Genomic DNA, 25,290 nt, shown 5'->3' on the forward strand with positions numbered 1-25,290 from the left:
TGCCTCACCTGCTTGTCTTTCCATGAAGCAATTCCCACAAAGCCCGAAGGCCATGTCGACCATATGGTGCTACATAGGCTGATAGATTGTACTACATGGCACACACTCATGACGGTGACTTAAATGGGAGCTAATTACTGCTCGTCTTGGAGATTCGGTTGAATCTCGGTTTTTGTTAATTGATCACTGCACATTAGTTCTGTTTTTCATTTCTATTGCTTAAAAACATTTTCTCTGTCGGAGTTATCTTGTTAGAGCACATTGCCAAGTTAAGATATGCAAAAGCAATGATGTTCTGATTATGCAGTTTTGACTCATGCCTTTGCTCTGAATGCATCTTCCATGTGCTTAGGTGATGGTTTTTTTAAACTTTTTTTTTTTATCTCAAGTGTACTTTAAAAGGCAATAGAGTCCGTATCATGAGGCAAACTGAAGCAATCAAATTCAAAATTCCTAATCCTTTGTCTTCCTATTGCACACGTTTGTTTGTCTGTACTGTGCTTCAAATCCAACAGCTGCAGTTTATTAGTTTTTCAAAAAAAATCCAGTTTATTATTTACCCTGCTATGGTGCAAAATTAGTTTTGTAATTAGGTATCACTTCAACATGCACGAGGGAGGTGGTATCTAAGCAACCCCTGACACACACACTCACACACACACACACACACACGCACAGTGTATGCTGTGTATGTTCCGCCTGATGCTTTGGATTTGTTTTTTTTGTTTTTTTGCTTTTTTTTTCTGCACGTTTCACAGTGAGAAGAAAATGTGATGGGGGAAAATACACAAATATGCTAGAAAGAGCTTAATTAGAACCTTTTATCAAAAGCATTGTTGACTAATATCAGACAGGGAGAAAATTAAGTCTGCAAGTTTTATATAATTCAAGCATTTGACATTTTATTTTCCGCTTAACTCCAGTAGCTTATTTTCAAGTACAAGAGGAAAAGGTCCTCTGAAAAAGTCTCTGCCTCCTTGGAGTTATCCACTGTTTTTTTTTATGACTGCCTTGTTAGATTGGGAATTAATTGCGACAATTAAAATTTTTTTTTTGGAAATGTGAGTTTCATTTTGGTAGCCAAACCAAGGCCTGATTACTGCCTAACCTGTTGAGTCAAATGAAATGCCTAAAGGAAACCTGTCTTGGGGTAGACTAAAAGATCTCAGAAGGCCTCTTATATCCGCAGACCTGAAGAAATTCTAAGGTGAGCAAGGATGTCACTAGCTACGTTTTCACACAACCGTCGTGAATTGAGAGCAAACTTTTAAAATGTTGGAAAAGAAACAAAAGAAAATGCTAATCGGGCCTGTGTCCACGTACTGATTTGAGGCAAATTAACCAGGCTACACAAAGCGTCATTTTGTGAGAAGTTGAAGTTACGCATTGCCGTGATAAAGAGGAAGTAGGTTGCAAACTGGCACGGAACACGAACTGAGAAAAATGGAGAGGGGTTTTCAGAAATGTGCCACTACCGGGCAAGCTGTAATTGTTCTGTCATGTCAAATGGCTGTTGTGATGTTACATGCTGTCTAGAGTCATAGAGAAAGAAGAACATTTCTCGTTGCATTACAGTAATGGCTGAGAAGGCGGCGGACAGCGGAAACAGCTGAACAGTCATGCAAGTTAAACGTTCGTTATGTCATAGATTATTCGGCAAATGTGTTTACATCTCTCGTTTTGCGTATCAACTCCTTTTTTGAAAAAGCCAAAAACCACCTCAGGCTAGTATAAAAAAAAACTCTTCTTATTTAGAATGTTGCTGTTTCCATCAACCTTGTCTAACACGATACTTCAAAATGTGCATCAAAAAAACGTTGATGGAAACCTCCATAGATCTGGAGAGGGGTACTGAGCCATTTCTGCCAGTCCACTGAACCATTTAGGGGCATTAACTACACATAGAGAAAATATGAACAGCATACCAAAAGGGACCAGACGATTAAAACAGCTGGAAAAGAAATCCAGGACATTACAAAAGAGTCTATTAAGACATCTAAGGTACTGTTGACCTAACTCACCTGTGTTAAAGCCAATGTTCCTGATTCAACAATAAGAAAGAGACTCTGCAAAAGTTTCATCAACCCATGCGATAGTTCCACAGTGAAACCGCTGCTGACCAAAGCAAACCTTAAGCTTTGTCTCATATTTGCCAAAAAATATTGTTTGTGCGCCAAGACTGTTAAGAAAATGTTCTGTGGGCTGTTGGGACAGAAGTCAAATATTTTGGAAGGTGTGCATCCAGTTACTTTTGGCATAAGGCTAACAGAGTACTAAAGAAAATTAATATTGTACCAACAGTCAAACACGGTGGTTGTAGTGTGATGATATGGGGCTCCTTTCATAACTTTCTTGTAGCTGGAAGACGCTGAATGTGACTTCTAAGTATCTTTTAGTGATCTTATGCAAACACTGTCTGTTTTAAACACATTTGTAATAACACCTTTGTAATAAAATAACAGCCTTTTTTCCCACCCAACTCCTCATTGTCAAGGTTTACTGTCCCACATTGCATGGAGATAAACAGCTACTGTCCCACTTAACATCCCTAAAGAGCCTCATCCCACTGTGTTCAACTTCCTTGTGCGCTGTAGTGTGTTTTTTTTTTTTTTTTTTTTTTTGTTGTTGTCTTTTTTTTGTGCTGTCTGTAAATCAGAAACTCTTGTGTTTGAACTAAAGGCATCCAGCGCAGTTTCCTCTGGGAAACATCAAGCATTAAACTGCCATTCCCCGGCATGCTTGTTTGAGTAATTTAAACTCGAAACGACTGTCACTCCTCGTCTCCAGGTGGTCCGTCTCTGCCACGTCTCCGTGTACGAACCGACGGGGCTTTTGATGGCTCCGCCTGAGAGGTTTGCCCAAACCAGTCGTCTTTTTGAAATTTATTTCTCCCCCAATGCGGTGTCTTCTGGTGCCGCTCTGGGCTTGTTTACCGCTAAATGTTTTTGTGATTTTTCATTTTTTTTATTTACGCCATTCTCCAAAGCGACATGGGGCTCTATGTTTTAAGTTTCCTTTTCATCACCCCCCCACCCCCCCTCTTTTGGTTAAAAGGAAGAGTGCGTTTAGTATTTAGCACCTCGCGCCCATCTCTTAGCTATCCTAAATGGAAGCATAGGCTGTCAGTAAACAAAGTCTAGCTCCCATTAACCTCAGATTTCCTCAGAGAGATCCACAAACAAGTCGAGTGCCAGACGACCTCAAACAAACTGTACTGGCGCGCACACGCCGACACACACACGCTCATGTCCTGGAGAACAATATGGAAATATCCGTCCTTCCTCCCTTCCCGCGCTTAGCCCGGGTGCTCTTGCCGTCTGTTTTGCCTAATTGCTTTAACACTAGCCTGGCATACTAATTGCAAGGGCCCCCCCCCTGTCACCACATCATTTACATGGCCTGCTTGATTTGGAATTTAATCTGCTTGAAGGGTTTGGGTTTCATGCTCACTTTAAATCCTAATGCTCTTTGGGATTTCACATGGTTTCAATAAAGCTTTGTGTGTTTGTTTGGCAGCCCAGAAACTTTAAGATGTAAAATGCGCCGTCTTCCGGCATAAAACTTTAGGGTGGACACTTTGGTTTTTTGGCCGGTGGTGAAATCAAACGGGAAAATTGATGAAAGGGGGTGGGCAGCGCCGTGCCCGGGCGCGGGGAAGGGGAAACTTGAGGATCAGAAGTGGGTGGGTGCGCGGCGTGTGTACAGTCCGGCGTTTTCTGCTCCCCTTTTTTTTTCTTTTTTTTTGATGTGGAGCTGAAAGAGAGTTAGATAGACCGATGTTGTGAGCTCACACAGTGCAACTCAATCAAAGGGCAGAAGTTATTTCAATTTCTAAGAGGTCGGGGGCCCACACAGTTGCTGTACTGCTCAGTGTTTCCTGTACCTACCTTCCGGGCCTAACTAGACTGTGATACTTTGTCTGATGTGTATTTTTCATCTTCTGGTTTGAAATTTCAGCAAAGAACAAATAAAGGATGCAGGCATAACAGCCTCCCTGAAATTTTTTTATCACATTTGTTCCTACTTTTATTGAAACATATGCTTAAATTTGTTTGCTTGCTGCTGCTCTTTGTATAGACAGTATAGCTGTTTACAGTTTTCCCTTCACATGGAAGTTGTTTGGCCTTCCAAGCCTTCAAATGCACATTATCATTATTACTTAAAGTGAAAGGGTTATGAGCTGCACCAGAAACATGCATATATAATATATATGTAGGCATTTTAGATGTTTTTTTTATTTTCACACAATTATTGTAACATGTATTCTGATGTTACATTTACTTTTTAATATATACTTTGGTGTACTTCACCCCCTGCACATCTTGGCACACGAGGTGAAGATGATGTTTTAGCTTTAGTTACACTTTTATAGCTGTAGCATGGCTTTTTGATATTTTGAAAACCCAACCTTGTGAGTATTGAGTACCTTTAAGCCACAACATCAAAGTTCCTCCTCCATACTTAACAACTGGAATTAAATTTTTCTTTATATTTTCTTTATATAATGTATATTGAAACTAATACATATATGTCCTCCACAAACATAAATGTGGCTAAATGGTAATGGGACCATAACAAGTGCTCTGGTAAGGTTAGTGGACTGAGCTTTTCAACAACAAATACTGTTAATCAACGTGGCATGAAACAAACATTGACCATGTGGAAAAATGACTTCTGTTCAGTATGCCGGAGGATCTGGGATGCTGTGAGCCCGTTTCTCTTCCACGGCCTCTGCAAACCTAGTTAAAGCACATTACATCAGGAACTCAGGAGGACTCTACCAGAAAGTGGATGACGGTTTGTCATCAAGTCAACATAAAGCCATATTGACACAAAAAGGGCTCACAAAATAATAATAATAATAAATAAAGCACACTTCCAAAGTGGAAGTGCTTCATTGGTCGCCATGATAAGGGCTGTCCGAATAGTGCAGTCAGTAAGGAAGGAGGTAGGAAAAGTAGCCTGTATGCTAATTCCCACAGCTAGTTTTTCCTAGGAACCCCGCTATATCCCATACCGGCGCTAAGAACCCTTTAGGTACCCCACAATTCTTTGCATGACATGATAAATAAGCACAGCCCCCCTCATAGCAATCAATGAAAATGTTCAGAGAGAAGAGATAGCGCACTTTGGAGTTATTTTTTGGAAGGCTTTTGGAAGATTCGTGACCATGTATCTCAACAACCATTTATTTAATCTGTATATTTGTATATTTGTATTTAAACTTTCTTTGTTTGTGTGTGTATTCTTCCATTCAGTTTATCTTTCATAACCTTTACTTATATGCATTACGATGAATTTCCAAAGCCTGATCCGACCCCTTTGAGAACAGCCAAACAGACAAACTTGATAACTGCGGAAAGTTACTACTGTCTTCAAAAAAAGAAAACAGGTCACTGAACAAAACATACGTCCTACAGTATGTGGCGCACAAGAACGAGCATCTGAAGACGGCACCGACGACGAACTGAATTGTCATTTTCTTTCTTCTTTTTCAGGGTTTTTTTCAGTTCCTATTCTTTCTTTCCTTTTCAAGTTCCACCAAACAGAGAGAACAACGTCAATATAGAGTCAATTATAAATATTTATAATCTACACATCTTAAAATTCCCGTCAATCACAAAGATGTGGGGATAGGCTCTCGGCAGCCCGGTTGGTCCGGATGTGATTTGCATGCCACATGAAGCCTTAGCTTGCCATCCCCGTTTTGTTTTTAACTTTGCATGCCTGCTTGTTCTCAGCGCAGATTAAATATAGAAGTTTAGTTCTCGTTGAGGATAGATGTTTTTCAGCCCCCCCCCTCCTCACACAACACACAGAGGCAGTATTGACGCGCCGCGCTGATGGCGATTCATTATTGAAAAGGAAATCGTCTCAATATGACTGGAGTTTGTTATGGGGAGCTTTGTTCTCGTCATCTATATTGCAGCGCATCGTTGTCAGTCAGCACTGCGAGATCTTTTTCTTCTCGCTGTGTTTGTGTGGAGAAGAGAAACGCACGCTCGCTCTGTAGTGTTTTTCCAGTCTTACTGTCCTAATAACGTTCAGCTTTATTTTTGCAGTTGATGGAAAAGGGAGATACAGTACGACACAGTTTGGTCCCCGCAGTTGTTCTTTTGGCTGGCTGCATGGTCTGTGGATAGGAAATGCTGGCTGTGCCAAGAGCTGCCTTCTGTCATCGTCTTTCGCTCTTTGTCCGTTTCTGACTAACTTGATTTTTTCTGGCTGCATCCAACAACGCAAAATGGGCATTACCTGGCAGCTGGTTACACGTGCAGTCTAAAGTGATGACTGAGACAGCTATCAGTACCCTGGCCAGCATTACTTCCCAAAAACATTTTGACTGCTGGATTAGCTGATTGATAGGACATTGAAGGGGTGATACTAGTGATCAAAGCTTTTCAATACAACTGATCAAACTCCTTTAATAATGGCTTTCTTCTTATAAAATCCAGATTACTGGAGTGCACACTTAAGAGTTGTTGAGTCAACAGATTCTCCTGTCTGAGTTGTAGATCTATGCAGCTCCTGTTATCATGCACCTGTTGGCTAATTCCCAGATTAACGCTATCCTTTCCCGGCCTGACAATTTAAGATGACGGCCATGTCTTTGTAGGTTTGCATTTATTCCATGTGGCTTCTTGGTCTTCATCTGTTGGTCTGTCACATAAAATCTAAAGACATATGCATTAAATTGCATAAAAGTTTATAACAAAAGGTTCAAGGGTTGTAAAGACCTATTCAAGATAATTAAATAGGTTTGAGCTTTTTCTGCATTGTGAATGCTTTGAATATCTTGGGGTTTGCATTACGTCCAATCAATTATTTTTTAAATTTGATCAACATGAACCTTTTTGGTCTGGATTTCTGGTTGACTTTAATTTTCCACCTATAAATCATATAAATGATATGATCATGAGCTAGCAAGGATATAGTTTAGATGTTATTTTCTTGGTGTCACATAAACGTGAAGGAATAAATACAGTTCTACTTTTTTTTTTTTAGATGAAACAAGTTAAGATCTTGAAATGTGTGTGAAATCAGTTTTTCTCTCTGTGATCTTGTCACTGCGAACAAATGGGCACAGTAATCACTTAAAGCATTCAAAGAACGCCGCCGTGTTTTCTCCAAATCCCAGCAGTGTAACAAGCGTTAAATAATTCTATTAAAATCCGTAAAAACCGCCTCCCAAAGTCATATTTATGCTCTCATCAACAACCCTCTGATTGTCACTTTAGTTTAGCATCCACTTGATTTCCTAATTTATTCAGAAGTCAGGGTGTATCTCTGTGCCGGTGAGGTGCGGGTGAGTGCCGGCGTGTGTAAATACTTGTGTGGGTGGCTGAAGCGCCAACGTGTCCTCTCATAAGGGTGCTTGTTGTGTGGCATTCTCACTTGATTTCATGCTTTGCTGATGGAAAATTAGGCCCAGGCATATCTCTGCATGAAGAAGAGGTGGTGGAGGAGGAGGAGGAGGAGGAGGAGGAGTGCTGATGGTTGCTTTTATTGCCTCAGGACAATCTCCCCGACAACAAGAAAAATAGAGCGATGAGGAGGGAGGGAGACTGTGTCATTGGCTGCTAATGCACTCTAAACAAGACGATGAGACACGTGGAATCCCCAACGCGACGCCTCAAAAAAGAACACGTCTCCCTGACTTTCTCTTCATCACTTTCTGGCTCTTATAACTTTTTTTTTTTTTTTTTTGTCTCTCTTCCTACACCCCCGTTGTTGCAAAGTGCAGTTATGAGCCTGGCATTCTGAAATATTCTGAATGCACTCTTCCTTTGTGAATGACATATCGGAGCGTTGAAGAGTTCATTTGCATTTTTTGTCTTGTTTTTCCTCCTTTGTGCCTGTCTGTTGCCCAATGAAGCTCTGAGGATAAAGTGCTTAAAGGACTGCAGGCACTTCACTCGAGTTGTTTGGTTGTTCAAAAGATTTGCCACCATACACCGCTAGTTGAAATGCAGCTCAGCCCACTGTCAGACGTGTGACAAGCATTTTAAGGCAAAGAAAGGAGGGGGGGAAAAAAGGAATCCTTGTTATGTTATGTAAGTGGAATTGCCTCATATATTGTTGCGTGGCTGTGCTCATGTTGCCACAAAAAAAAAATTAAAAATTAAAATAAATTTGGCACATTACAGTGGATTGCTTTGATGAAAATAAAGATAAGGGTTACAGCTGTTTAACTTGTTATAAAGGGGAGGCAAACGCAGTCTGGAAATGTTTTGGAATAGGAATTCAATGTTTCCCAATATTATTTTTTTCAGATGATCTTAAGTTGTTCCCAAAATGTTCACCTTCTGATCTACAAATTATGGTAAAAGACATTGCTCTAAGTAAACTAAACAGAGAGTTACAACACACACAGCCAATATATTGAGTTTACCTATCGGTAAATACTGTTTTTATCTCAGCTTTTTTAGTACAGATGTGTTTTATTCATTTAATAGAAACATTGTTGTTGCCTAGTTTATTAATTTTCTTCAGAGTATCCCAACTTTGGGAACCATTGCTCCAGCAGTCCAACCTGTAATGCATGGTATCCGTTCATCTTCAGATTCAAGGACGTTATTCCTGACTGAAAAGGCAACACAGGTTTAAAGAAAAAGAAAACGTTCAAAATGTTCATCCACAAAGCCTGATGAACTACTGTTCAAGATAGAAAGTTCTGTACATGAACTGCTCTGTTTTTCTGGCTCCTGCACACGGAAACAAATGAAAGTATCAATGTCTTTGTATTCTCACAGTTTAATCTTTGTCCCATGGCCTTAAAGCTCTGGCATTTATTCCTGCCATCCATCTGTATTTGCTTTTTTCGTCCCTCTGGTAACTTTGGAGGAGCTGCAGAGATCTATGACTTAGGTGTGAAAATCTGTTGATGGTACAATTGGACACAAACTCCTAAAATCTGGCTTTCACGACGAAGTAGCACGGAGAAAGTGCTCTTTGCAGTTTGCCATTGTGGTGGCAGCATCATACTGGAGAATGCTTTCCTTTAGGAGGGATAGGGACGTAAAGGACAGCTGGATGAAGCTAAACACAGGGTAATCCTGAAGGAAAGCTTTGTCAGAGAATGTAAAAGACTAGAGACTGAAGTGAAGGCTCACCTTTCAACAGGTATATGACCCTCAACATAAAACACATCTACAGTGGAATGGTGAAGATAAAAGCATGTTCTCATTTTAAAATGGTTCAATCTAAGTCCAGACACACACCATCTCATCTGAGGGAGTTTAAAATGTTTTTACAAAGAAGAATGGGCCAACATGTCCTTCATTATTTGTATAAAACCATGTGGTATTTTACTTGTTGGGCCTTTTAATGGTGGTAATCAAATGAAATATGAAAAAGATCCAGGGTGTCCATTCTTTTGTATGGCGCACATTATCAGAAAATCTGTGTCCAAACTCTTGTAATGATTAGTTTTAGGAAAAACTGTCACCCCACAATAATCCGGATGCACATTTTACTCCAGCAGTTTAGTTTCATTGGTCATTCCGAGTACAAAGCTGCTGGGCTGTAGGAGGATTCTCGAGCACTAACTTTTGGGATTTCTGCTCCCAACTGGAGGATGGAACCGTTTCACTCATCCATTCTCCAACACAAAGAAAATCGACATTGCGAATGGAGGGAGTGTAAAACACTTTGGAGGCTTCGAGTTCAGTGACGCACAGAAAAGGAGGCTGCGGTAGCTGGCAAACGGTTTCCACATCTGGTCCGGTTCGCCATCAAAGAGCTGGCTGCTTATTCTGGGCTATACCGTGTGCGGTGTGTAACCTTTGCTCTGTGCGAATGTCGTGAACAGATATGTCTATGTTCTCCCCCTCTTAGCCAACAAGTTCAAACAAGAAAATGGAAAGCTTGAGAGAGATTGCATAGATACGCCACAAAAAATTCATCAATAGGTCATCCCCTCTCTTCATTGTTCTCTCTCCAAGCTGCTGCAATCGAAGTTGGAACAAGTTCAGGATCCTAGATTAGCAATCTTAAGTGGTCAGTCAAGCCCCACACTTTCTATCTGCAGCAATCACTGAAACTCTAATATTCTATTTCCACAAAGTAATCACTCAGGAAGTTAAGGAAATCCAACTCATTTCACCTCAACTTAGTCCACAGACAAATCAATATTCACAGTAGGAACCGTAATATTTGGTATGGGATAAGACTGTTTTGTATGATCTCATAATCAAATTGGGCAGAAAAGTACTCTGTGAGATGGAGAGGGGGGGGTGAGGGGGACGTTTGAACCTCAAAGGCACAGTCTGCGTCTGCGAGCCGAAACTTAATTACAATGACCTTACAACAGGGGAGTAGCCTAAAGCAGTGCATTCAGGCTAAGCAAGTACCCCCCACCATTTCACAATACACCCCCTGCCTCCATCATACCTGATAAATGAGTTCTGCTCCTTGATTGCTGCACCAGGACCAGAAAAAGGTGGTTAGGAGGGGTAGAGAACGGAGGTAGAGAAGGAATAACAGGTATCCAAAGTATCCAAAGGAGGGAGAAGAGCGAGAACTCTTTCAGAATTGGGCATTAGACATATTTCTGATCAATAACTGATTTAAATGAACAATTTAACAGGGCTTTCATAAAACTCACTAGCCACTTTATTAGGTACACCTTGTAAATATCTATTTCATTCCCTTTTGTCTTCAGAGCTTGATTCTTCATGGCAGGGATTCAACAAGATGTCGGTGACATTCCTCAAAGCTTCTGGTCCATGCTGATACAGCATCACACAGTTGTTGCAGATTTATTTCTTTTTTTTTGGCTGATCATCCATGATGCACGTCTTCCGTTCCACTACATCCAAGAGCTGTTCCATTGGATTAAGGTCTGGTGACTTTGGAGGTCACCGGAGGACAGTTAACTCAATGTCGATTTCAAGGATCCAGTTCGAGATGAGGTGAGCGCTCGCTTGTCAATTTGCTGTTGATGCAATTAAATGTTTCCGCAGGGGGGGAAATAAAGGATAATTTAATACTAAAAGCACTGGGTGTGAAAACAAAAATCAGTCTGGTGCCTACAAAACATGCTTACAGTGTAAACCCAGCAGGGAAGGTTGCTAAGGTTTCCTACTTTCTAGAAGATCTGAAGCTATTGACATTGGGACAATTTAAGTGTCTTTTATGGGAAACGGACATAAAAGTCCTATAAAACTTGCTCTTGTTTTTATAAATCTATCAATTTGGTTAAAGGTGGCAGGCGAGGGTTAAAAATAGTCAAGAGACAAAGCCATCATCAAGTGAACGGTGCTCGGCTCAAGCGTTTCACATCTCTGTGACCAAGAGTGGCTGACATGCGGCTGTCCGCCGTATCCCGTGTGACTCAACTATGTCCACACATTTTAAGAACAGCTTGTGGAGTATTTTAATTTTAAAAGTTTACTTTTATTTTGAAAAAAGACAAACTTCTGCCTGCATCCAACTTCTTAACTTCTTTTTGTTGCTCTCTCGTCAACTGATCCACTGGGAGGGGGGCATAGTCTCCTTTTGTCCAGTTGTAAATTGTAGAAGACGTTTTTGGCTATTCTTCTGCTGCTGTACTCCATCTGCTTCAAGGTGTCATCTTATGCCAAATACCATCTCTGAATGCACGTCTTTGTTGTAATAAGTCATTATTTAAGCTGTTTTTTGCCTTTCTATAAAGCCTCTTCTTATTTGCTTTCTTAAGTTGAATCATTTGTGTCTACATAACAACAGCTTGTTGGATATTTTCTCTTTTTTTTGGGCCATCGTCTGTAAACCTGAGAGATGTATGAAAATTTCGGTAGATCAGCAGGTCATGAAATACCGTTTAAAGGGAAGCCTAGCCTTCTTTTAGTGGCTTAACTAACTATTCCCTCGACAAAGAAAGCAGAAGAGAGACGTATGCTTAGTTAAGACTTTTTTGTGCCAAGCCATCCAGTTAACAGATTCTACAAGAATATGCTATAGGAAATGTGTAGGAACGTTTTCCATTTGAGTTGCTTTAGTTTGCTAACATTCTGTTCTTTATCTATTAAGGCAGAATATATTTTGAGGCAAAAATGTTTCAAAACCACCAAGCTTGCATTTTGGATGTTGCACACTTCTCACGTCATAATGTGTAGGTGTTCACATCCAAAATACAAGCTTGGCTATTTTGAAACATTTTTACCTCCATACATTTTTGTACTATCACAATTTTTATTGCTTCATTCGTGGCTAATTTAGGTGTGGGAGAAAAAAAAAAAAAAGATGTCTGACACGGGGAGTATTTTATCTGCCGATGCATCTGAACCCATGTCTTACAGTAAATTTATACCATCTACCCTTAATCGTTAGTTATAAAATGTAGTTAAGTGACTCCAATAAATAATTTCCGTCAGCAGAATTATTAGTGTTGTCAATATGCTTTGATCAGGGTCATGATCTGGCCTATATTGGGTGTCATATCTCCTAATATTACACTCAGACACTACAAATTGGGTGTAGTATGAAATCTTGTTAAATAATATTCAATAGAATTAACTTATATTTGAGGTAAGAACCTCTTTATGATGCCTTATCTCCATAGTTCATCACACTACCGAACTATCAATTCAATTTAATAGATAGTGGTTAAGTATACAGATGTGAAATGATTAGTGATAGAGGCAGGTTTGGAAAAAAAAATAGCAACATGTGGGTTTGAAATGGTGGAAGGAATTCATCCAGCGTTGTTGATGTCTTGAACATCTAGCCCTGGGGTTGCTAAACAAAACCAACACGGTTCTACACATCAATCTACACCCGTAAAAGATGACAGGTTCCTCTTTGTCTTGGTTGTTCGTGTGCTTATGAGAGCTGCTTAAAAACTTTAATGTTTTCCGGGTAAACTTCTTGATACTCGTGGTGAATGAGTTCCATCCAAATCCTTTGCGACCTATTTGGGTTTTATTAGGGAATATTTACCTGCCTTGAGAGTTAGTCCTAATAGATGCACGCACGCACAGAGCGATAGGCTTCACACATTAACAATTTGCATTCTGCGCTCTCCGTTGCTCTTTCTAAGAGTCACAGGCTGCCACAAGTTTAACTTGGTTTTTGATTAAGTGTTTGTAGGTAGCGCCTCGGGCCTCGTCTCTCGCAGATAAGAGGCAGTAATCCTACAGAGTGTGTGTGTGTGTGTGTTATTGTGTGTTTTTAATTTTTTTATATTTTTTGCTCCCTTTGGCTGCATGCTGTGGGACCAAGAAGCAGTTTAAATCCTGAGAATTTAATTTTGCTATATTTTCCCAGCTGAAAATGAAGCATCATTAAGTGGCAGTCCCAATTGTCGGTTTTTCAGAACGAGGTTTTAAATGACTCCCTTCTCTCCCACGGAGCTTACAAGTTGGCTTTCAAATGACAAAACAAATCGGAATTTAGCAAAAAAAAAAAATAACTTCATTTCAAACCCTGGAACTCTGTTTAGGAAAAAAAACATGCTATTACTTCTTTCTTTCTAAGAAGATATTTCTTACTACAGTCTACCCTGTAAGAAATCTCCCCTATGTTTGACGGCGTGCCCGTCTCAACAAAGGCAAAATGCTGAGTTCCCCTTTAATAGATCTATATTCATTTTCAAATGACTTGATTAGCCAGCACAATGTCATTGGATTCAGGGGCCCATTACACATTTATGATGGTAAATTACTGAACATTTACAATCCAAATGAAATTTCATGAGGACGGGATATTGAAAAAATGAAGGGAGAGAGACGCTTTGCGTTCATCCCTGTAGCCTTGCCTCATTGCACCTCTCCTCCACTCCCTCCCACATCCAGTCTCTTTCTTTTTCTTTCTCCCTTCTCTCCACACTTTTTTTTTTCCTTCATCCTGTCTCTCAACCTTTCTCTCAACTCTTGTTTGTTTCTTCCTCACATATCACATCAGTGCCCCCTGTGGTCCATCTGGGTATAACATCCCAGTTTCTTGAATTCACTCCTCCATTTCTATCAATGACATTTTGGGGGTTGAGGGGTGGGGGGTATGCTGTGGTGTATAGGTGAGTTTATATGTAAATATGTAACGTGAAAAGGGAAGAATATGCTGGCAAATTGTGGTCAAAGGATGTCTGGCGCTGCTTTTCTTTTCTGGTGCACTCTTACACGTAAGCTCAACTGTCTTATAGATCCCTGGGCAAACATCTCTCCCCTCCAATCAGCGCTGAGCACTCTGCAACCCTGCCACCACATCTGCATCAATATTTTATTTTGGCAAATTTGCAGTGACACGCATTAGTACAATTAGGGGCAAGTTTTTCCTTTAATTCCTATCTTCTGCAATAGAGCGAGTGATAAAGGGAGCATGGACTTGCATGCGCTCTCTCTCTCTGTCTCTCTCTCTCTCTCTCTTGCTTTTCCGTCTATCGTCTCTTTCTCTCCAGCGCGGGCTCGTTCATTCCTCAGCTCTCCACCTCTAAATAATTCATCATCCAATCAATCATTTTCTCTTTGTTTTGGGCCCCAGTGCCTGAGATGAAACGGCCCGCTGCCAAAGCTGCTTTGCCTCATCTGAGGCCTGGAAAACATGATCTGCTGCTGAGATTACAACACACACACACACACACACACACACACACACACACACATATATATATATATATATATATATATATATATATATATATATATATATATATGTGTGTGTGTGTGTTTGTACACACCAAAACACACCTAGAACTGAAGCGCTGCTACCAGATTTTCACAGCTGGGAGTCATACACATTGTAACAGATACAATGGACTCACACAGCCACACTGACTCTCAATTCAAGTAGATATTTCTCCTTAAAATCGATTTGATGTGATCAGGAATATACTTTTTTTTTTTTAATGAAGAAATAACAGATTCTTTCAATTCATGCATTTGCATATAACTCAGTTGAGTCAGTTAATAGCGATGAATTCATGGAAGTACGAAAACAAATACATTTCAAACTAGGCATAATCTGAAAATGAAATGTGCTTTGACTTTACAGTTAAAAGGGTATCATTGTTCCCATGTAATGCTGTTTAACTTGCAGCCTTTTCGGCTTTTTTTTTTTTTTTTTTTTTTAATGGCCTGCTGTTGCAAAGGAGAGCTCTGTAACAGAACACAGACTGCGTGTGTGATCTCTCAGCTGTAACACCCGGGTTTGGTTAGCTTATCTAAAGGGCCTGTCTCCGCCTTAAAGCCTGCGTGCAGGCAGCTTTAATAGGGGGAAATGTCTTGGACAAGTGATTTGAAGATATTTTGCTCCATTCCTTTGGAGCGCTTCGCAGGTGATGCTACGAATGTCTCCTTTGTTTGATGTCGAACAACACAGATCCTTTTTCTCTATTGAGTGATGGCTCGGAACGCGGGGAAGAGCGAGACCCCGTGTGCCGCACCCCCTTTTTTGAGCTACATCAGAGAAAAACTGACATCTATTATGGTAAAGAAAAGACAAGTGTTTGAAATTTTTCAAGTACACACGCGGCAGAAGTGTCAGGGTGATTTTCCTTTCTTTTTTTTTTTTTTCTCCTCTCTCCCCAGTTTCTTTTTGTTAACAAGGTGGTTTTAAGCCAACCATGTCTATAAGAACTCTGTTGGATAGAGCAGAAAAAGATTGCTACAAGGCCATCATTGTAATGTTTTAGTCCCCTTAAAAGTCACCCTGAGTCCCTTGTGTCCATCTAACAAGAGAAGACTAGACCCATCCAGTAGGATCTTAGATTCAGCTCACTCACCATCTAACTTTTGATTTTGCTCCTTAATATGTATTAACTGGTACTTTTGTGAAGTTTCATTCACGCAAGAAATGTATGTGGGACCTTTCCTCCAACTTTCTCACTTAAAAAACTTCTGAAAATAAAAACGAAGGTCCGTCTCCATCCAGTTGTGAATGCCTATAGTCTAAGCTTCGGCAAAGTTAGATTGATGTTGCATGTGGTGTAATTTTTTTTTTTTTTTCACAAATTCAGAAAGATAAATGGCACTGAAAAGAAAAATATAACAATGGGAATGTTGGTGAGTTTGACTGGCACGCAGACGAACGTGGAAGTATGGAGGCATATTTTGGTCAACATTGAAATCACGATTAACCGTCATCATTGCTAAGTTACTTTTTAAATGCACAATGTTTGTTGTTCTACACAAAAATAATTCTCCAAGAGCCATATTCTCCACTGCGAACATGTAACCAAGACTATGTCCATTAGATGACAGTCCAATTTGCATGTTGAATGTAATAAATTTGTCTTGTGACATACATTTCAGAAAAAAAGTTTCACGCGGCTTTGAAGTGGACCTTTTAGTAAAAACAAGAGCTGGTGTCTCACAAAAATGTCATTATAGTTACGTAATGACATTAAGGATTCTTGCCGACTTTATATAGTTTTTATCCTAAAGTTCCCCACTTCCATCTGCCTAATAAGCTCAATTTTACTGTGAGTTTGCCCTACACTGACCCACCACTGACGGTCTTTCTGTTAGAAGTTTTATTAATAACCATCTAGTTTCATTTTTTATTCTAGAGGATTTTCTGTCATCAGTGAATGAGCATTCTGTGTCTGCTGAGGATGTTTCCACACAAAGCAGTTAGCTAAATTAGCGGGTACAACGCTAGGTTGACTTCTCTGTTTTTACTGTATGTAACGGATCATTTGGCTTGCTTTTTTTTGTTTTTTTCTAGGAGCTTCAGGAGCGTTAATCAAGCCAAGCTAACCTATTTATTCATGGTTCTATGTGGTCGTTTGGAGAATCCAAATAAGAGAATAAAGATTTAATTCCGTCCATGCTGTACTTGGAATGTTAGTTAAAGCCACATCAATGAAAATTCAGACAGGGACTCGGCTTAAACTCCTAAAGAAAACAACGTCAAAAGCCAATTGGTTCCATAAAACAAATAGCATTTTACCCCTGCAACCTGTAGCGTGGATGCAGCTTATTTCTCCGCGCGTGGAATCTAGCAGTCTCGCTTAAAATTTGCCACGAGGGACTCTCACACGCACGGCGAACGCCCGTCTCAAGCCTGACAAATGGCAGAGGTGGACGAGAAGACATTAACTGTAAGCGTCCCGGGCACTGTAAAAAGACAAACTGCTTTATTTATCAGGCTGGCAGAAAACACATTATTAAAGACACACGGAGGGCTGCGGGAGTAAATAAAACGCCGCGGCGACATGATGGAGGGAAAAAAAATCAAGTGTGGAGTTAAAGGGAGACGATTTAGAGAGATGGAATAGGGGGAGAGGGATGGAACGCGTAGAGCGGAGGCAGCGAGTGTCAGACGGAGAGTTGAAGGATCACCCAGGGCCTGGTAATCATGCCCCGTAGAGCTCTACGTCAAGCAGCTCCAGTGTGAATGAGTGATCACACCAGCCTGCCCTCTGTTTGTTCCTCTCTTGCTCTCCTGTCTGTGTGGCGTGCACAAATACACACACACACACACAAACACACACACACACACACACATGCACGTGCAGAGGAAAACACCACGTGCAACATCCCCAGCACCTCACGAAATAAATTGGCCACCGACCAAAGACGGCGAGGTTCCCGATTACCTCCAGCGAGAAGTCGTCCGCCCGCAATCACTGTTACACAACGTTTCCAGAAACTGCTCAGACGTGTCACATTAAAACACGGCTTCTGATTTCTAATACGGTTATTCCAAAATTGCGAATCAATTGAAGGAAATATTTGGTTCACATATGGCAGTGTAATTTGGGCAAATAAAAAAAAACGAGTTCTTGGTTTTCACAAGGACATCATTAACCCTCTTGTAATTAACCTTGTTCAAAAATTAACCACATATTATTATCAAACCAAGCAAATAATTGAAGCAGCAGCTTAATTTATAATTTGACAATTTCATACTTCTTTTTTTTTTCTTTCCCCACTGTCTTTCATGTATTGCTTCATTAGATGAAGAGGAAATTGAGAGAAACATTTACCAGTGTTGATTTTTAATGAACATTTGGCTCTCTGAAAATATTTAATATGGTGCTTTTGGTCCCCCTGTTTTCTTTTTTTTTTTTTTTTTCACAGAAATCTTCTTTCCTGCTTTTTGTAAGGGAGGAGTACATCAACTTGGGCTTCCCACTACAAAGACAGAAGCCAATGGGGAATACTATGGAGATTTGGCCCTTGTTGAACACAACCAATCTTATGTATAGGGTGCACACACCAGCTTGGTCTGGATGTCAAAACTCCTCTAAAGTAGAGTATTCAGAATGTGTGGTGGGAGGATTAGATGGAAAAAATACAAATCCTCTACGGAGAGATATTTTAAGGCTGTCCGTTGGGGCGGTTTTGGCGCTGCCCACTTGGATATGTTTCAAGAAAAAAAGTTGCCTACCCTGTGTGGAGCGGTAACACGAAGGTTTTGAAGAATGCAATCAGGTTCTAAAATGTATCGATATCATAGTAATACAGAACCCTGAATGGTAACAGAAAAATTTACCCAAAGAGCTCCAAGGACTAAAATTCAAATAAGCAGTAAGTTGCATGTGGTAACATTTTTGGCTGGAATTGAAAATTACTGAAACTCTAAATGCCCAGGCGTGATATAAAAGGAAAAAAAAATATGCTCGCTGCAAATGAAATGAAACTTTATGTGTAATCATTTTAATGTATATTATGTTCTATAGATATATATTGACGTTTGGGGTTACAATTTACAACCAATTTACATTTCTTCTTGTAAGTGCAAGCTTAAAGCTAACATTTTTTACTACTTGTGTTCTGACTTGTTGATAATCCGGCTGATATTTCAACATGGTTCCAGTTAACGGTTTGTTAAATGTTTGTTTTGAACGGCATAAAATGTAATGAGCGGTATTTCAGCTGCTGTCTGCGCAGCTTTCCCCACACTGCAGCTCAGCTCACGCGACACAGAAGGACAGGGAGCTGAAACGGCCAATTTAGCGTTGCTCTCATCGCAAACAGCGTCATAAAGGGTGAAAATACTTAGATTATCACGGAAAAATGCAGATTCGTTAAGTGGGACGGTCTACGCCAGGATCAGCACTGCTCTAAATGAAGACAAAATATGTCACAGACTATAGAACAGCCAGACAAAAAAAAAGAGGCCTTTTTTTATTATATATGTGCAATATATTGAAACGGAGGATTCTTTTTTACCTTTTTAAATCTTTTTCACACTTTGGTTCAGATGTTGTATTCCTGCACTGCAAAAACAGAACTTAAAATAAGTAAAATGTTCTTAAAGTTAGTGTATTTGTCCTTGATTTGAGCAGGTAAATAAGATTATTTGCCAATGGAACAAGATTTTTGACCTTAAAATAGGAACAACTCATCTCCATCATCTTATTTCAAGTGCAGGATGTCTAATTATCTTACATTAGGGGTCAAAATACTCATTCCATTGGCAAATCATCTTATTTACCTGCTCAAATCAAGGACAGATACACTAACTTTAAGAACATTTTACTTATTTTTAGATCGGTTTTTGCAGTGTGGAGAAAGTGGATCATTTAGGCACTTTATCCTGGAAATTAGTGCAATCTACTGTGATTTTTCATGCTGTATGCAAACGAAATTTCGTTCTGTACGCACTTTGTGCATACAAAATGACAAAAAAAGCTATCTATCTATCTATCTATCTATCTAGATGGTGTCATGTTTCCAAAGTAGTTAACTTTAGTTTTTGTCAACTCTAAAAAAGGAACTAAATCTGGTCCAGGGCCGGCAAGACTGCCCAAATGGTCATGATCTCCGAAGCCGGGAGTGCGGAACGGTGCGCATATCGTCAAACCATTCCTACGACAGCGTTTCATTACCTGAACTATGAAATGATGTATAAAGTGTGGGCTTGACCCGTACTTGATCCCCATTCAGATGTGACATGCCAAGGAGCCCACCCAATCCCTCAGAGAGGAAGAAGGAGGAGGAGGAGGAGGAGGTGGCTGCCTGCCAAAACTGCCTCATCACTGACCTCAACCGTCTGCCACCACGAATCTTCAGGACAGATGTTTAACTGCCATACAAAACTCCATGGCTCACTGCCTATTCAATCACTCATGTGACAGTTAACGGCCCACGGTGGCTAATGATTTTCTGTCATGTTCGGGCCGTGCAGGGGAACAGGAGTATTAAATATCGGCCGATGATGGTCACATCAACTACCACAATGGGCCCTTGTTCATCACCTAAACCTCAACGTGTCCTGCTTTACCCCTCGGTTAAAGTGAAGTATACCGCCTAAGCATGTGCTGCTCAAGTCGAGGTACTTTATTATCTGACAGTCCGCTCCCCACACGGTGTTCTTCATCGAAAAAAAAAAAAAAAACACTCAAAGTTCTCCGGAATGAGAGAATGACAATCTAGTTTGCCTTGGGAATTCTTTCAGCAAAGGCAAAGGGAGCTTAAAAATGTTGTCAGTTGCAGCTTGTCAGAATAATGAAGCAAAGAAAAAAAAAATCTGGTCACTATCATTCTTTTATTTTCCTTTTTTTCTGTTTGGAAATATTTCCCTTTGATTTCTTTTCAGATTTTTTTGCCCCCCCCCCCTTAAAAAAATCTCCTCAACCTCTTTTTTGTGTTCGTTTGTGCTTACCTTGCAGTTCTACACCTTTCCCAGGAATGTCAGTTGTCTGTGTGTGCACACGGCTTTTTGAAGTTTCAGCCCACCAGCTCTCCTACTTCCCAGGCCTTAGCTCGGTTCAGACCGTGTCTTGTGTCTGAACACGCATCTTATATTCATTCCAGACTCCATCCCGGTCTCCCTGTACCTCAGCACATCAACATTGTTTGCTGGACGGGCATCTGTGGCCGGAGTTGTGCGAAAAACTTTGGAGTATTTATTATTCAAAGGCCTTGCTCCTTGTGCTGTGTTAGTAAAAAAAAAGGGGAAAGGGATGCAGCGCTGACACACAGTGTCACTAACAGGGAGAGCTTCAAAATCCCACAGTCGACTTCCCCCTCCATTATTTGTTCCAGTCCGGGATGGCTGAGGCGAGATCACACGGGAGCAGAGCTCGGTGCGCGAGTGTGTCTGTGTGCCTGACGTCTGCGCTATAGTTCCTGTGGGAGGGTTTGTCATGCTCACGTATGTATATTTATGTCAGCCGACCTTGCAGAAGTTGACGTGCTCTCATTTTTATTTTAAAGTCAACTACTCACATGTTTATTTCTGTGTAGCTCATCTATTCAGCATTGTGAAAAGGCGCAGGAGGGGAGGAGGGGGGGCTGACTGATTGTCAGCCGGCCCTCGCCTTCTTTCGCATTCTCTTACACGTTTTGCCAGACCATAAACCGGAATTGTATTTGGGATTTAATACGGTACGCCTAAAAGAAAGTAGTGCATCATTAGGAAAGGGAAGGAAACTCGTGGTTTTTAGATTTCTTGAGAAAAAAATAAATAAATTTGGAAGTGCGGGTTTCTATTTGTATCCGGACAATACTTTCTAGAACGACAATTTACTAGAACTACAGCTGCAAGTCTCAGCTAGCTTCTAACATCTAAAGACAAACATTTCTGCCCATTCTTCTTGCGAAAATAGTTCAAGCTCAGTCAGACCGGATGAAAATTGTCTCTAAAAAGTAGTTTTCCAACTCTGATCGCTCGAAGGAGAATACTTTTAGAATGGAAATCCCAATTTCCACCTAAGGCATCAATGTGGCTTTCCGATATGATGATGTTCCTAAAAATTGAAAAAGTGAAATACTTTCTGAAAGGATCGACCAAAAAGTTTTTTAAAGTATGGGGCCCTTTAACAGGTTATTTTGATAAACTTGTAACTCTCCCTTCTCACTAGTAAACAAGTCTCAATGTAAAGTGTTTCCGTTTTGGGATAGTAATCCCCCCCACAGGGATAGTTGGGGTTGGATGGGGTTTATAAAAATATAAAAATGATGAATTGCTGTGTGGTTCTTGTTATATTGTACACGGTCAAAGGAATTGTAGCAACTGCTTAACACTACAATCTGAATGGCATTGTACATCTCTTTTAACAACAATAAAAATATGATTAAAAAAAATTAAAAAAAAAGTAGTTTTCCACTCATTTGTTAGATTGCTTGGACATTGACTGGGCCATTCCAGCGCATGGATATGCTTCGATCTAAACCATTCTCTCGTAGCTCAGCAGGTTTGCTTGGGGCGTTCGTCTTTTGCATTCCTCTTTAAACAGGTGTGCATCCATGGTTCCCTTGTATTTGGCTCTACCCATCGATTTCTGAGCGGCTTCTCTGTCCCTGCTGAATGAAAGCACTTGCATGCTAGCATGATGCTGCCACTACCATGTTTCGGCCGTAGGGGAAGGGTGCTCAGGTTTCTGTCGTAGCATTTCACGCGTAGGCCGAAAAGTTCAGACTGGGTCCCATCACACCAGAGCACCTTCTCCCACGTGTCTGCTACGTTCTCTAGATGGCTTGCGGCGAACAAGAAACAGCAATTTTATGGTTTTCTTTAAGAAAAACTTGTTTTTTCGTCACTTTTGATTTATTGAGAGCATAACTAGTGTTTGTCCGATGAAATTATTTTTCCTCACCTGAGCTGTGGATCTCTACAGCTCCTCTAAAGTCGCCATGGGACTCTTGGCTGCTTGCTCGATGTACAGAGAGGAAATGACACACAGGCAGTTGGTGGCATTGTTTTATTAAGGGGTGTTGTATAAAACTGGGCTGACTACAAATACATGCCACACCTTTGAGAGTTTAATTTGGTACAGAAGAAATTTCCATAAACCCTGTACCATTTTCACCAGTGTTGTATAAAGTACTGAAATCTCGGAGTCAAGTAAAAGTATAGGTACCTCTCCACAATATGACTTTGGTAAAAGTCCAAGTCAATGACTGAAATGTTACTTGAGTTAAAGTCTTAAAGTATCTGAAATGTATTGTACTTAAGTATGAAAATTACTGTAAAAATAGATGTACTCAAGTAATGTAATAAAAAGTATAAGTAAAAAGTAAAACAAAGCAAATGCAGTTTGAATTACATTTTTAGATTTTGGTAAACTTTGAAAGTCAAATTCACTTGAAATAATATAAACAGCCAAGTGCAGGAGAAATTTAGACCAAGTTTGGACAGAAAATACAACCTTTTTGTAAGCTTTCAGTTTTCCTTGTTCAAGTAAGGTCAGTGCTATGCACTTTAAGATTGTACACAACCAAGTGCAGGCAAAATGTAGACCAAGGGGTGTATACTAAGAACATGGTTAAGTGATAAACCAGGTCCAGTTAACCTACAGGAAGTGGTAAACCTGCTAATAGATACAACTGCAGGTTATCATTTAGTTGAGAAAATTAGGACTCTCTGCTATTAGATGCTTTACCTATACCACAAGGTTAATTTAACCTGCCCTACCACTGAACCAGCTTCTTATCCTGTTGGTGGTGATGAACAAGCCCAGGCAAGTCCCGACTTTGTCGCAGTCAATCAGTAGGTGGGGTCAAAACACTTGCGTGCGTGAGTCTCTCTCTCTCTTTGTAACGAGTAACTAAACCAAATATTGAAAATGTATTGTAGTAAAAGTATGCAATTAAGTTCAGAAATATAGTGAAGTAAAAGTAAAAGTTTAAAAAAATGTTATACTCGAGAAAAGTATAAAGTACTACAAAATATACTTAAGTACAGTAGTGAAGTATTTTTACTTTGTTACTATACAACACTGATTTTCACTTTACTTCACAATCAGGTGCTTCTTTGTGTTGGTCTATCATAAAATCCAAATAAAATACACTAAGGTTTGTTGATGTAATGTGCCACTTTTTTTTTATGTCTTCCACAACTTTGGGAGAAAAACACTGCTTTCACTGAGTCAAACCAGTTTAGAAAAAAAAGGGGAGGCGGGGGGAATCAATGCCAATTGATCTTCTCATAGCATATGTGGCTATCTCTATTTACCAAAAACACTGCATTTGATCGATATGATTAATAACACTCCTGCGCTATCTCTGCTTCCCAAAATATATAAATACTCTCACAATGATGAATCCCGCACTCCATCCCATTGCAAACACTCATAATGAGCAGCACCGCATGTCTACACCCTTCAGCCTTCCTCTCTCTCTCTCTCTCCCACCGGGCAGCCCAACTTTGCAGGCTTTACATGCAATATTCATGTCGTGTCTGAGAACAAGGATTCATGGTCTGGTCAGCCGGAAAAAAAAAGAAAAAAAAAAGCAAAAAAAAAAAAAAAAAAAAAAAGCTGGCAATCACCAATTGTCTTTTGTCCTTATGAAAGAGAATAATTCTTTAACATACGCCAAGACTGTTCAAAAACAGCCTTTTTTGATGAGTTACACGTCCCGTCCCGGATACTTTTTATGTTTCAAACTCATTAATAAAGCAGCACCCCAGGAGAGCATGACACGGGGAAACAGTGCGTACGAGCGAGTGCGCAAATGTGTGTGTGTGTGTGTGTGTGTGTTCAAACTTTTCGGTGTTTGAATTGTCAGGTGTGATTTCGAGACTCTGATCTTCACACAACAACGTTCAATCAGGCTAGTTGTAGTGCTATTTAGCATTTTCCTCTCTGACAATCCAAGTGTTTTGAGGTGAAAATTTTTTTTTTCTTCCTCCCCCCTGAATATTAAAGGAGTCAAAGGGAAGAAGTGGAATTCCCTGCAGTAAGGTGAGACGGCCTCAGACGAAAGACGGGTCGCGGAAATGAGAAATTACCGTGCTTTATTGAAAAGCCGTCCCATTATATTTCTAACCCCCCCCCCCAAAAAATGTCACTTGCAGCTTCCCGTATCTTTTAGCCCGCTTTTGTTCTCGGATTCTTTGGTCAAGTAGTTAAACTGCAGTTTTGCGCCGTAGTTCCCCGCCCCGTCGCAAACAGAAAAGCTCAGTGCAAATACGCTTATCAGCCTGTTCTTTCAACATCTGCTTCCTTGCTTTGTTATAAATATTATGAATCAAACACATTTGGTTGCATTAAAGCATTTAAATGGTAATCTTTCCCCGGCTTTTTGTGTCTGCGTTGCAAGCATTGTGCCGGAGCCTCGGCAGTGTTTAGGCTGCTCAGGCGTCCGTATTAAAGCTTAATGCACTTCTATTCTAATAAGACATGTGGATTTTGATGAATGCCACGAGTGCATGTTTTTGAAATTGCACAATACGCACGGCAGCATCTTATCTTTGTAATGCAAAGAGCGCGTGTTATGAAGCCTTGAGGTAGGAAGATGTTTTCTGAGTGAGTCTCTCTCTCTCTCCCTGGAAAGGCGTGCAGCACATAACCACAAACAGATGCACCCCGGCGTAAACATACACGGGGGCAATTTAGAACTGTAGGCTTTTAGTAAGCATATTAAATGTGTCAACTCATAACGTAAAATGCTGCAAATGTTTTCAATATTCATGTTT

This window comes from Fundulus heteroclitus, chromosome 17, assembly GCF_011125445.2.
Source record: "Fundulus heteroclitus isolate FHET01 chromosome 17, MU-UCD_Fhet_4.1, whole genome shotgun sequence".
Classification (NCBI taxonomy): Eukaryota; Metazoa; Chordata; class Actinopteri; order Cyprinodontiformes; family Fundulidae; genus Fundulus; species Fundulus heteroclitus.